Source organism: Triticum aestivum, chromosome 7B (assembly GCF_018294505.1).
Source record: "Triticum aestivum cultivar Chinese Spring chromosome 7B, IWGSC CS RefSeq v2.1, whole genome shotgun sequence".
In the NCBI taxonomy this organism is placed as follows: domain Eukaryota; kingdom Viridiplantae; phylum Streptophyta; class Magnoliopsida; order Poales; family Poaceae; genus Triticum; species Triticum aestivum.
Genome location: NC_057813.1, coordinates 581,748,650 through 581,763,199, shown reverse-complemented (window position 1 = coordinate 581,763,199; position 14,550 = coordinate 581,748,650). Strand labels below are relative to the sequence as shown.

At 47.4% G+C, this 14,550-nt stretch overlaps 1 long non-coding RNA gene across 1 annotated transcript; it reads left to right on the top strand.

Moving 5' to 3' along the window:
* The first annotated feature begins 3,700 nt into the window (after positions 1-3,700).
* On the top strand, positions 3,701-8,854 carry LOC123160006 (uncharacterized). Its single transcript, XR_006479953.1, has 5 exons — positions 3,701-3,950; positions 4,242-4,279; positions 4,572-4,745; positions 4,836-4,910; positions 7,633-8,854. It is a non-coding gene; the product is annotated as an uncharacterized lncRNA (long non-coding RNA).
* Positions 8,855-14,550: the final 5,696 nt, after the last annotated feature.

The window sequence follows — 14,550 nt, the reverse complement described above, 5'->3', positions numbered from 1 at the left end:
ATCCGAATTGATTGATCGCGGCCTCTATACAAATAAATTGAAAATCGTATAGAGGTTGCGACAATTAACTCAGATTAGGGTGAGTACTAGACTACACCAAGCACATACTAGAACATGAAGCCTAATCCTCGGAACTTCTCGGCCACAATTTGGTCCATCCTGGCTTCCATGTCCTTGCTCATGTGGTTCACCCAATCCCCAACTTTCCATTTCCTAAAAAACAAAGAGGGATCAACAACGAGCTGGCCTCTTGCAACCTCAACACGACTTGTCCAATTTGGCAGGGGCGTTGTTGTCGACGTTCTGGATATGGGGGTATCCAGCCCTGCCTGCCTGCGGCCCACCACGTGGCTCCATCAACGGCCTGGTACGACCCAGCTTCAGCATCAACAGCTCAAGACCCTCGCGAGGGGCCAAGCCTTGCGAGGCGAACGACGCCAAGACCCCCGAGGGCATCGGCCTCTTTTTTTTGAACATAGACGTCAGGGACGTCCAGCTTTAAATTAATAAAGCCCACAACTAAGGCAGAGTATCACAACCACAGGACCAACATAAGGCGCCATTAAAGGCGAAAGTTTAAGGAAACGACCGCTAGATGAGCGAAGAGGTGCGGTACAAGGCGATATCAGCCCAAAACTACGAGCACGCAGGCTCGGAAGGTACGAGGACCAAAAGGGGCTGCCCAACCCTATGTGGCAGCCAACTGATCAGGCGACGGGGCCCGTGACTCGGAGTAGATGACGCGAAGACAGCAGATATCTTGGCGATGGAGATCAGAGTCCTGTTGTCTTCCCAGTGGAGCCCATTGCTGCAAGAACACGATGCATTTGAAGATGACGTCAGCGGGATGCAAGGGAAACACACCCTAAATAGTAAACTTGTTACGGATATTCCAAATAGCCCATAGCATAGCTGCCGCACAAGTCCACATGACCCTACGAGACGTGCCTTGAACCAGAGACAAGGAAGGCACGAGCTTAGATCGGGAGCGTGGATCCCAATCCACTCCCACGGCCGCACGGACCGCGCTCCAGGCAAAACAAGCCAGAGAGCACTAGAAGAAAGCGTGGTCAGAATCTTACGGGACCCCACACAGTGCACAGGGGCCGGAGGCAGGGCCATTGCGTTTAGCGAGGTTAATAGAGGTAGGAAGGCGATCTTGGCAAAGTTGCCAGAGGAAGACCTTGATTTTTAGGGGGATTTTAGCCTTCCAAAGCCCCGTGGCCGCCGACGGGGTCTGGTCGCGGGAAAGCTCTCTGTACAAGGAGTTGACAGAGAATTTGCCAGAGCCCGAAAGCCTCCACGAGATCGAATTCGTGGAATCCGACAAGCGGACGTCCGCAAGCAGAGCCCGAAGGCGATCCCAATCTGCCAACTCCGGCCCCGTTAGTTCGCGCCTGAAGTTAATGCAAGGGGGGAGGCACGAAGAGCCGAAGCAACCCGTTGCTCGGGCTCAACTGCTATGGAGTAGAGTTGGCGAAACTCCGACCATAAAGGTCGTTGTCCAATCCAAAGATCAAGCCAAAGACGCGTGGAGCGTCCATTGTTAACCACAAACTTTGCACCCCTGGCAAAGAAGGGTTTGAGGGATTGAATGGAGTTCGAGAAAGGTGACCCTTGGGGAGCCGCGTCAAAAAAATTCCCATGTGGGAAATATTTCGCACGGAGGAGGTCGATCCAGAGGCCAGTCTCTCCCTGAGTCATTTTCCAGATCCACTTGCACATTAGTGCGATGTTCATCAACTTGGAGTTGATGATCCCAAGACCCCCCTGGGCTTTAGGGCGACACACGGCCTACCATTTAACCATATGGTATTTCCGTTTCGGTCCCGCTCCTTCCCAAAAGAAACGGGACCGCGGGGTATCAAACTTAGAGTGTACCCCGTCTGCCAGCAAGAACAGGCCCATGGCAAACATGGGCAAAGAAGCGAGGCTGGAGTTGGTTAGGATTAGTCTTGCCCCTGAAGACATAAAACGACCCCTCCACGGGCAAACCCTGTTCGCAACCTTGGAGGAGAGGGGTTCCCAGTCGGAGATAGAACACTTCTTCGCCGCAATGAGGAGACCAAGGTAGGTGAACGGGAACTGACCAAGTTTGCAGTTGAGCAAGTTGGCGACCCGTTGACTTTCGATCGCGTCCAACCCTATGGACACCACTTCACTTTTGTGGAAGTTTATTTTAAGCCCCGACATGAGTTCAAAACACAACAGTATTGCCTTGACCGAAGCGATACTATGTGTATCGGGCTCGAATAGGAGAAGTGTGTCGTCCGCATATTGCAAGTGAGACACTCCTCCCGGGATAAGATTGTCCACAACTCCCCTGATGAGGCCGGCCAAACGAGCTCTGTCTAGCATGGCGCCTAAGGCGTCCGCCACAAAGTTAAAAAGCAACGGCGAGGCTGGGTCCCCTTGACGCAGCCCGCGCTTGTTGCAGAAGAAGTTCCCTACTTCTCCATTCACTGCAATCGCCGTTTGGCCTCCCGAGACCAACTGCATCATGCGATGAACCCAAACCGACGAGAATCCTCGATCCAGGAGGACTTGTCGGAGAAACTCCCAGTTCACACGGTCGTACGCCTTCTCAAAATCAAGTTTGAGGAGAATCGCGGGCTGTCGAGCGCGTTTTAGGGAGTGGACTATTTCTTGGAGGACCAACGGCCCCTCCAAGATGTTACGGCCACGAATGAAAGCCGACTGGGTCCTACTAATAATGCGATGAGCTATTGGAGACATGCGAGTAGAACAAGCCTTAGCACAAATTTTAAACGGAACATTAATCAAAGCGATAGGGCGGAAAAGTCTAATGTGATCCGCGCCCGGGACCTTGGGGATCAGAGAGAGAACCCCAAAGTTCAGGCGAGAGATATCCGCGCATAAAACCATTGCAAACGTCGAAAATAGGACTTTTAAGCACTTGCCAAAACCGCTTAAACATCGCCACCGGCCACCCATCCGGCCCGGGCGCAGTGTCGAATTTCATACCCAGCGTCGCCTTGTCAATCTCCTCAGGGAGGAAGGCCAAGCTCAGGTTCTCGCATCGGCCTCTTCAGGCTGGCTCCCGAGGGGCGGAGAGTTCTATGCGAGGTTTACCTCACGAGGCTCAGTTGACGTGAGCCATGACGACCAAGGCCAGGCGGGCGCCAGCGGGTGCTGATCGCAGGTTTTCTCTTCGGTGCAAGGGAGACAAGCCACAGGCGCGGAGTCCCGAGGAATCAGTCAAAGGTTCCCATTCTGGTGCAACAAGACCAAGACCGCGAGGACAGCAGGGCGGAGGTCATCACTGAGTCCACCTCAGCGTCACGACCAGAGGATTTTCGCAGGCGAAGACTATTTTTGTCAGGATAAGTTGTACTACTTGTCCCCTTTCAAATCCGATCGTTGTGGAATCAAGGGCGGACGCACGTTGTGACGAGTGGGGCCCAGGACCCCACTCAGTTTGCTGTCGCCCCGGTATAAACACCCGATCCAGCCAGCAGGCCCCCGGTGCCCCCACTCCGCGTCGGCCCTTCTCCAAAAAGCCCATTAAAATGCAAACCAAATCGAAAAAAATAAAGGCATGCGTGTCCTCCAACACAGCTATGAACACGTGGAGAAATTGGCTACTGCTTGCCTCTTGGACTCTCGGAGATCAATCAATGAATGAATAGGCTAATAGGTAGAAAATCGATTAAACCAAGAAGTGAACCGTCAAAAAAAAAAGAAGTGAACCGTCAGCCACCACCCACCGTCACTTTGAGGATTGGTCGATCGTGGCTCTGCGGCTGCCCACTCGCCTGCCGGCCGATGCCCGCCCTGCCGCCTGGTCGCCGGCCGCCGCGGAGCGAGCGCTGGTCTACGTAGGTCCGGTCTGCAGCAGCAGCAACTTCTGCTCAAGTGCCCATCCCCAAGCTTTATTAATCTCAATCTCATCCCAACTCCCAAACTGCCATAGGCAAACAGAAACACAGGTACTTCTCGATTTGGTTTGCCTGGATCTCTCCGGTCTTTTTTTATTTGATTTCTTTGTGTTTTCTGTTAAACCAAGTGAAAATATGCAATCCGTACTAGTACTCTATCAGGCATGTACTGTTGGTTTTAACAATTAATTGTAGGATTAGTGTGTCACACTACCGGTAGCTTAACTTGTACCATTCTGGATTTTTTATGCAATTCAATCCGGCAAACCATTCTATTACCAGCACTTGTCTGCTGGCTTGATAGTCTGCTACTAATAGCATGATTTCTCTCTGAATTTTTAGAGTTAGAAAGAAAGGGACGACACCATCACCACCAACAGGTCTGCTTTGAGCCCAACTGATTTACTTTGTCATTTTGACAAGGAAAAGTTGCTGAAATTAGCCAAGATTTATCCTGATGATTTTTAATCACAAAAATATGGTGACTCTTGAGCCCGAACTTGATCTCTACATAGATAATATACTCCATAATACAATGTTTTCTAGCTTTGGACAAAATAGGTGATTTGGCTAAACCGACGGTAGATACAAGGAAGCATCTATCCTATCATTGGTATATTGGCTTTTGAATCTCGCGCCGACTCTCCCTATAACCACTGCCACTGTTGACAGATGTTTTTGAGTTATAAAGATTGTGAAGGGTGCTTTGCCTAACAAAATTGATGGTGATTATTTGAGCCATAGCCTAATTTGCTTCATGGAAAATGGACTGCTAGACGACATTGCTTGTAAAGTGATTCTTGATCGTTTCCATAAGATTAAAGATCGCCGCGGGAGAAATGAATTGTAATGATCCAATACCTTACACCTCTTGTGTGTTTCCATCTCCATTAGAATTTTAAATTGCTAATACTAATATGTGTTTTTACTTGGCAGAACACAATATTTATGGTAGAGATGAATTGTCTTTTGCGAAATATGAACTATTTGGATTTCAAGTCTTTTTGTAAGGTATGTTCACTTTATTGATAACTTGTTGTGTTATGATTCGATGAAGTATCTCTTTTTAGAACTTGAATGAAATATCTATGACTTGCAAGAAAATGTTTATATATAGCACATTTAGACGTTTATACAAGCCTATGTGTAAAAATTATCGAGAGTTTTCTATAACTGGATGCCCCCGGTCAGTTTTTATCCTGGGTCCGCCCCTGTGTGGGATCCCTTCCCGCAAACATTTGGGAAGAGGACCAAGGCCGCTATAAATAGGACTTGGCCACCACCATAGAGGGGAGATCGGATACATTCTCACCCGACCACCTCACCAGCTCTCTTGAGCTCAAGAACACCTCACCTCCCGAGGACAGTTCATCCATTGTACTAGTTCATCCTCAGCCCTCCGAGGCAATCCACCAAAAAACGCTGGAACCAGGATAAACTGTTGTGTCTCTCTGTCTCGTGTAATCCTGTCACTGTTCATCGAGAAAAATAAACAGCCTGCTCATGTGACGCGCACATATCTCCTTTTGTCTGGAACCAACAATACAATCACGCGGGTAATCACTTGATCGCATGGCCTGGCCGGCTCGATCAGGGTTGTCAATTTTTTTTTGAAACAGGGCGGAAGACTTGCCATTTTTATTAATTAAGGGAGAAGGTTTAGACATACGCCCCCAACGCGGGGAAGAGGGTTGTCAATTCGGATGTAAACATTCGTGAACTGTGAATTGCACTGCATGTTTTGTCACTGCAGAAAAAGGTTGATATGCCTTGACGTTTGGCTCCTGATCCGTCCTTCAATCCCGAGTGAATGACAGAGCAGTCCTTGATTGGTTAGCTTCTTGAGAAAATATACGTGGTCATGAGTGTTAGAATTGGTAAAGCGTCTCAACTCTCATACAGAGAGCCCGCGAGGTATATATTGATTGTGACGAGAGGATTAGTCTCGTAGGAGTACATGGTGCGGTTGAGATCTCCAACCGTGGTGGAGGATTACACGAGAGAGAGAGAAGAAAGGATAGAAAGATAAAAGGATCCTCAAACTACTCTCCTAATCCTATACGTGAAGCTCAAGGCTACCACATTCATTACACATGACATATTACAGTATTTCCAACACTCCCCCTTAGTCACAACGATACTAAGTTGAGATTACGTCGAAATTCTTCAAAACCTTTTGTGGGTAACGCCTTTGTAAAACCATCTGCAAGCTGATCCTTTGAGGGGAATAAATCTGACCTCTAATTGTTTATTTGCAACTCGTTCTCTTGACAAAATGAAAATCTATCTCGATATGCTTAGTCCTGGCATGGAAAACTGGATTAGCAGATAAATATGTTGCACCAAGGTTATCACATCACAGACATGGAGGATGAACTTCTGAAATGCCAAGTTCCTTCAACATAGACTGAACCCAAATGACTTCTGCTGTGGCATTGGCTAATGCTTTATACTCTGTTTCAGTACTTGACCTAGACATAGTTGCTTGTTTCTTTGCACACCAAGAAATTAAATTAGGCCCATAGAAAATGGCAAACCCACCAGTGGATCTCCTATCATCCAAGCAACCAGCCCAACCGCATCGGAAAATGCACTTATAAGAGTAGATGATGATTTTCTAAATGTGAGACCAACAGTCATTGTATTCTTCACATACCTCAAAATTCTCTTAGCTGTTGTCCAATGTGCGGTGGTTGGTACATGAAGAAATTGACAAACTTTGTTAACTGCAAAGGAAATATCAGGTCGTGTGAGAGTCAAGTACTGAAGACCAGCAACAATGCTTCTGTAACTAGTGATATCCTCCCTTTCCAGAAGTTCTCCTGTTGTCAAAGATAAAGGTTCCGAACTACAAATGGTGTTGGTGATGGTTTATAGTTTTGCATACCAATTCTGCTCAACAACTCAGTTGCATATTTAGCTTGAGATAGATGAAGGCTATCACCATTTTTCTGAACCTCAATACCCAAAAAGAAATGCAAATCTCCCAAATCCTTGAGAGCAAACTCAGAACCCAAACTCTTAAGCAACTTTGCGATGGCATCACTGGAGGAGCTAGTAACAATTATATCATCAACGTATATGAGAACAAACATGGATACTTGTGGCTTAGTAAAGATAAATAGCGAGGTGTCAGATTTTGAAGGAGCAAACCCAAGTGCCTGAAGCTTCATACTGAGTCTTGAGTACCATGCTCTCGGGGCTTGCTTCAGACCATACAACGCTTTATCAAGTTTGCATATATGGAACGGCTTGTTTTTGTCCTCAAACCCAGGAGGCTGTTTCATAAACACATCTTCTTCCATAACGCCATGCAGAAATTTATCCTGCACATCTAGCTGTCTGAGGCTCCACCCCCTAGAAATAGCAATTGACAGCACAAGACGGATGGTTGCAGCTTTAACGACGGGACTAAAGGTGTCCTCATAATCTAGCCCATACCTTTGCTTGAAACCTTTCGCCACAAGTCTGGCCTTGTAATGATCTATGGTGCCATCTGACTTTTTTTAATGTGATATACCCATTTGCAGTCAATGAGGTTTCTGCCTTGTTGAGAAGGAACCAAGTGCCAAGTTTTATTCCTCTGTAAAGCCACAAATTCGTCATTCGTAGCTGTTTTCCACCTATCATCACCAAGTGCATCCATTAGATTTTTAGGTTCACCTGCCATGCAAGATAATCCATATTTGGAGAAGTTTTTGTAATTAATTCGGGCAGAAACTCCCTTTTGTAGGCGTGTGCGTGGTTCTACAGGAATAACCACGGAGGGATCCGGCGTAGAAGATCCAGCAGGATCAGCCGTATCAGTGGATGCGGATCCCCCAGCAGCTTCGGCGCCAGGAGCAGCCACACCCAATCCCGAGGCAGAGGCAGGCAGGGCGACCCAACCAGGTGAACACGCAGGGGAGACCGTGGCAGGCCTGGGCGAAGCAGGGGAGACCGTGGTGGGCCCGGGCGAGGCAGGTGAGCGCGTCCGCCCGTGGCAGGTGCGCCCCGTGTCTCCCGGGGATTGGCGCGGTGAGGCGACGTCGCTGTCACCGCTGGCGTCGGCAGGAGGAGGTGTGCGCCCAGCGGAATCAGCGCCAGGGGCGCCAGAGGCGGGCCCGACAGAATCAGCGCCAGAGGCGGATCCTGAGACTGGGGGCGCTTCCGTCTGCAGCGGAGTTGATCCCGAGGCGGATCCTCCTCGGGTTGCTTTGTCTCCTGGAAGGGGGCACATAAAATGACCACCTGTTTCATCATTTTGTACTCTGTTTTCACCGGGAATAATTGTTCCTGCAGTAGTAGACTTAGCCATGGTATGATGATTAGTCACAAATAGGTCAGAACTACTATTAGCACGCTCATGATCAAGTCCAGAAAGAGATGGCGATTGTTGTATGGACGGAGATTTGGCCAACACGCACAACCAAAGACACGAAGAGGAGCGTAGTCTAGTTTGAGATGAAGAAGATGTTCTGTGGGTGTTTCATTGTTAATGACATGACTGGGCAAGATATTAATGAGGTGAACAGCAGTCAAGAAGGCTTCATCCCAAAACTTTAGCGGCATGGAAGCAGTAGCAAGTAATGCAAGTCTACTTCAACAATATGGCGATGCTTGCATTCAGCACTACCGTTTTGTTGGTGAGCATGTGGGCAAGAGACGCGGTGAGAGATGCCTTTTGGAAAAACGAGTTTAGTTTCTCGTACTCACCACCCCAGTCTGATTGCATGGCAATAATTTTACGATCAAATTTTCTCTCGACTAGAGCTTGAAAGTTATGGAAAACTTGAAAGACATCGGGACGTTTCTTAAGGAGATAAATCCACGTGAATTTACTGTAGTCATCAATAAAGCTCACATAATAAGTGTGTCTACCAACGGAAGAGGGTGCTGGACCCCACACATCAGAAAAGATCAATTGCAAGGGTTTAACAGACACACTAGTAGAAATAGAATATGGGGAAGAAACAAAAACGCTTTCGGTTTGGCGCTGCAACTAGATCTTCTTTTATCTTCTTCCCCAATGTCAAATTACCATCCGGGAAAGACGATGACGCCCCCCTCCCGCCTCCTCTCCTCCCTCTCGGGCGAAGCACCGACGCCGCCATTAATTCCCCCACTCACCACCTACTCCCACACCTCACCGAGCTCTCCCCGCCCCAGATCCGCAGCAGAGAAGAAGCATGACCGGAGCGCGACGCCGCGGCGTGCGGATCCGCCGGCTTGTGCCGGTGGCGCGGGTTGCGGAGCCGCGGGCGCTTCCACCGCCGGCTGCAGCGCCGTTGCCCGAGATCGATCCGCACTCGCCGGAGGCTCGCCGCGAGATGAGGCGGGTGGTGATGGAGCGCTTCCCCGACCGCGACGAGTGGGGGGAGATCCACATGCACATCCTTCGCCATGCGAACTTCGTCGAGCGCGCGCGCTTCATTGGAGACGATGGCTGCGAGGATGTGGAGCTCCTCTTCAGGGCGATTCAGGAGGCGGAATTGTCAGATCCATGGTAGGCTGCCCGCTGGGAGAACTTCAGGACGGCGAATCCCTCAAGGCTCAACATCAGGCCCCCCTCGTGGGAGGGGATCGCCAGGATCCCGCCGGAGTTCATCCCCGCGGGGACCGTCTGGCCTCCGCGTCGTCAGTAGATCGTCTTCCCCAACTGGTTCAGACACAGCGACGAGCCATTGATCCTCCTCCATGGCCTGGTGAGTTGGGTTTACACTTCCGTGCTAATTCTGCTCTGAAAGCCAGACTATGGGATTTTCGATTGCGTCGCCAGGAAATGCATAAGGGTGCTTGCTCGATTGAGCAATCGGGTTCGGTCCCTAATACACTAGCTCAGGATGTAGAGATAGATTCGGGGGTTCTCCCTCTGGTTTCTCAGTACAATAAGGAAACTGCGGCTGCTTCTGCGGCGGGCGAGACCTCGTCGGAGAAGTGCTCCGGCGAGGGACTCGACCAGGGTATTAATCCTATCCCTGTTCCAGGAACGGGGGCTTTGTACCGTTCCCGTGGGGTGAATCCAGCCTTGCCTGGGCCCACGATCAAACTACGCGTTGTTGAGGGGAAAGCGGAAAGCAAGAGGGGATTGCGTAAAGCCGATGCCCTAGAAAACGTGGAGGAGCACTTTGGCCAGCTCTGGCTCGTTCCCTCCCCCCTCGCCGCCGCCCACCCAGAAACCCTACCCCTCGACCTCAAGACCACCAAAAATCCGGATTCCTTTGCTAGATCCGGAGGGACCTTGTTGAGAGCAAAGCCTTTTCGGCTGCAGATTGTTTCCCTACAACTCGGCAGCCGTTCGATCCACCACCCAAACAAGTCAAAGTTGCTCGCGAGGGGATTGGCCCTGGTTCTATCTCCTTCGCTGAAGCTGTTAAGCGTGGGGTGAAGATGGCAGATCGTCGTGCTGGGGGAAGCAACCACCCTGCTGCTCCAGCCAAGGGGGTGGGGCAGAAACCTGCTGCGCCTGCTGGGCGGAAGCCAACTGCGCCAGCAACAAAGGAGCAGGCTCCTGCCCCCAAGCCTACCAGATCTACAGCTTCCACTGCTGGATCTGCGCAGGTACAGTCATCCCAGTCCGTGGAGGTTGAGGTGGAGCAAGTTCTTGACCCTAGGTATAAGGATATGATCTTCTTCAATTGTGGTGGACCGGGACATTATGTTGGGAATTGTGTGAAGCCGAAGGCCTGCTTTATATGTCAGCAGAATCATAATGTCAACAATTGTGCAGCTTGGTCTAAGGTTCAACCTACGTCTGCTTTCTTTGGTAGTGGAGCTCAGGGTCTTGGTTTCTACCATGTGGATGTCCCTGTTGCAAATGAGTCCAAGTGGTTGAACTTCCAAAATTGTGCAGTGGTTAACATTTTGAAAAGAGAAGTGGATGGTGCCAAGCTGAGGGAATTACTCTCTGCTACCTTTTGCAAATCCAAAAATTGGCCCTGGCAAATAAGAGGATTATCTAGTAAAACTTTCTTGGTCAGGTTCCCTCCCTGGAAAAAAGTGAAAGACCTTATTGAGTTGCCTGGGTTCTCCCTGCCACAAGATGTCAATGTAACTCTTACTGAATGGAAGGGTGGTTGTGAACCATTTGGTGAATTGATTGAAGCTTGGGTGCTGATTGAAGGGATTCCTCCAAAGTGGTGCACTTGGAAAGTATTTGCTCAGATTGCCTAACTGTTTGGGGCCCTTACAGATGTGGATTGGAATGGGATGTTCAGAACCTTTTTTGAGAATGTCAGAGTCAAGATTGCTTGTAGAGACCCTACCAAAATTCCTTTTGAAAGGTTGATTGAGATGAAGAAATTGTTTCTACTTGGCTTCACTGTGGAAGGTTTTGAACAAACTGGTGGGGCTGATTCTGTCATTGATGTTGATGGTGATGAGGAAGATTTTGAGGATGATGAAAAGGCTGAGGAGAACCAGACAGAAGGACAGGAAGGAACCCAAGGTGACCATGTTTCTGATGGTTCAGGAGCTGGTGACACAGCCATTGATGAACTGGACAAGGCCAATTTCTCATCCAAACAGAACTCTGCAAGAAAATTTGATGATCAGAGAAGGGTGGATGCACCCATGAATGAGAACATAGACACTGACCAAGAGAACTTTATTCTGGAATATGCTTTGACAAAGGGTAACTCTAAGGGTTCATCTTCTGATGGACATGGACATGCTTCTGGATATATGTGTGAGTTGACAGATCAAGACACATGTTGTGAAGAAAAAGAAGGGGATACCTACAAAACTCCTGCTCCAAGTGAAAGAAAATCTAACATAACTTCTGGGAAGAAAACTGAGAACATGGAGTATTGTGAGGATCTGTTAAGATCAGTGGACATGTGTGACTCTGAGGATGAGGGAATAGAGGATGAGTTGGGGGTTCTCCCTCATGAGGCTGTTCAAATTCTCCAGAGTGAAACTTGGAAGAGATCCTTGCTGGAATCACTCTCTCAAGCTAAAAATGGGGAGGCTATTCAGGATAACAAGTCAAGGTGGGGGCCTATTGTTGCAAAAAGACCTGCTACTAGAGGCCATGGCAATATTAACATTATGGAAAAAGCTGCAGCATATAAAAGGAAGAAGAATCTGGAAATCCCTCCCACATTCAAAGGTAAATCCTTCTCTACTATGGATAAAAATATTCTTACTAACCAGATGAACCAAATGAACTTAGTGATTGGGGGGGGGGATGATAATCAAAAGAACATTACTATTGATGAGATGATAGAGGTAGAAAAAGAGAGGTGTTTGGTTTTTGCCAATAACAATCCTGAAATTGTGCTGCCTAATAACCTTGATCTTGATCCCAGTGAGTTAGTTGGGACACCTGATGGTGTGCCCCCCATGGTACCAGTGGGCACTGCTGATGCTTCCAGGGGGACACCTATGGCGCTAACTAAAAATAAGCCTTGTGGATTGTCCCATCCGTTTAAAATTAATTAATGATAGGTCTTATCTGGAATATTAGGGGTTTAGGTCAGCCTGGAAAGATTCAGTGCCTGTGTGATACTATTACCAAATCTAATCCTGATTTTATTGGTTTTCAAGAGACTAAGAGAGAAATCATTTCTGAGGGTTTCCTCAAATCCATTGATAAATGTGGTGATTTTGCTTGGCATTTTTTACCAGCTGATAATACTGCGGGTGGGATCCTTGTGGGTTTCAAAAATAATTGTTTTGAAGTGATTGGTTTTATTAATCAAAAGTTTTCGATTGTGGCTACCATTAAAAATAAGTCTGATGGTTTCGTTTGGCAAATGGTGTTGGTTTATGGGTCTGCTTACCCTGAATTTAAGATAGATTTTATTACTGAACTACATGATACCTTGTCTAATGCTTCTTATCCAATTATGATCTGTGGAGATTTTAATTTGGTTAGGAATGATAAGGAGAAGAGTAGTGGCTTGGTTAATCAACAGACTACTTTGTTGTTCAATGACTGGGTCAATAGGCGGGCATTGATGGAGATTTCTATCTCCAATAGGGTGTTTACTTGGTCTAACAATCAGGTTTCCCCTGTTTTTGCTGTATTAGACAGAGTGTTCATTTCTGTGAACTAGGATACACACTTTCCTTTCTCTACTCTAGTTGCGCTCCCTAGGATGGGAAGTGACCATACCCCCCTGATCCTAGATACTGGTGCCAGAGCCCCCACCACCCCCAAGCCATTTAGGTTTGAGAATGGTGGCTCTCACAACCAAACTTCCATCAAATGGTGGTGGAAGCATGGAATTCTGTTTCTTCAGACAGATCCTCTGCTGAGAACTGGCTTTGTAAAACTAAGAATCTTAGGAAGAAAACCAAAGGTTGGAATATTAATAGGGAGGCTGCTCTTAAGAAAAAGAAGAGGGAACTCCTTCTGGAGTTTGATATATTGGATGTCATGTCTGAAACTCATCAACTATCTACTGTTGATTATGACAGGATTGGAGAGATTAAGAAGGAGTTGGATGAATTGTGGAAGAAAGAGGAAACTGCCTTCTGGCAGAGATCTTGAGATAGGAAAATATTAGAGGGTGATAGGAACAATGCTTACTTTCATGCGCTAGCCAATCACAGACACAGGAAAAATCACCTCTCTGAGTTGAATAGCCCCAATGGTGTGGTCACTTAAACTGGAGAGATGCTTGAGGTGGCTACCTCTTTTTATAAAGAGTTATTTGCCTTTGAACCTAAACCTGATATCCATTTGGATACTAACTTCTGGTCTGATAATGAACTGATGAGTGCTGATGAGAGAGAATATCTGGAGAGACCTTTTTCTGAGGAAGAGATTAAACAAGCTGTGATGAGTTCATATGCTAGTGGTGCCCCTGGCCCTGATGGCCTGTCATTTTTATTTTATCAAAATTTTTGGGACTTGATTAAGAAAGATTTCATGTGGATGGTGAGAGATTTTGAAAGAGGTACCCTTGATATCTATAAACTCAACCATGCCATTATTACTCTTATCCCCCAAATCCCTATGGCTAAGGACATGAAGAATTTCAGGCCCATTAGCCTTAGCAACTGTGCTGTAAATTTTTTCTCTAAAGCTATGACCACTAGGGCCTCCCCCTTATGTGACAGACTAATTTCATCTAATCAAACTGCGTTTATCAAAGGGAGGTTTATCTTGGAGAGTGTGGTTATGGCTCATGAGGTCATTCATGAAGTTCATAGATCTAGAACTGCTGGTTTGGTTCTTAAGTTAGATTATGAGAAAGCATATGATAGAGTGAGCTGGGATTTCTTAAAAGAGATGCTTCTATCTAGAGGATTTGGTAATAAATGGGTGGATTGGGTGATCTCCACCATTCATCAAAGCACCTTCCAAGTTAGGATCAATGATGCTAATGGTCCCCAGTTTTCTGGGGGGGGGGGGGAGGGTTTGAAACAGGGTGACCCCCATTCACCCCTTCTTTTTAATTTGGTGGCTGATGTGTTTTCAAAAATGCTGCAAAAAGCTACAAATATTGGTTTAATTCATGGGCTTCTGCCACAGGCCTTCCCTGGTGGTGTGGTCAGCCTCCAATATGCTGATGACACCATCCTATTTTTAGGGAATTCGCTGGAATATGCAAAAAATTTGAAATGGATTCTTTTTCATGTTTTGAACATCTGTCTGGTTTGAAAATTAACTTTCATAAGAGTGATTTGCATGTTATTAATATCTCTGAACAGCTGTCTAATG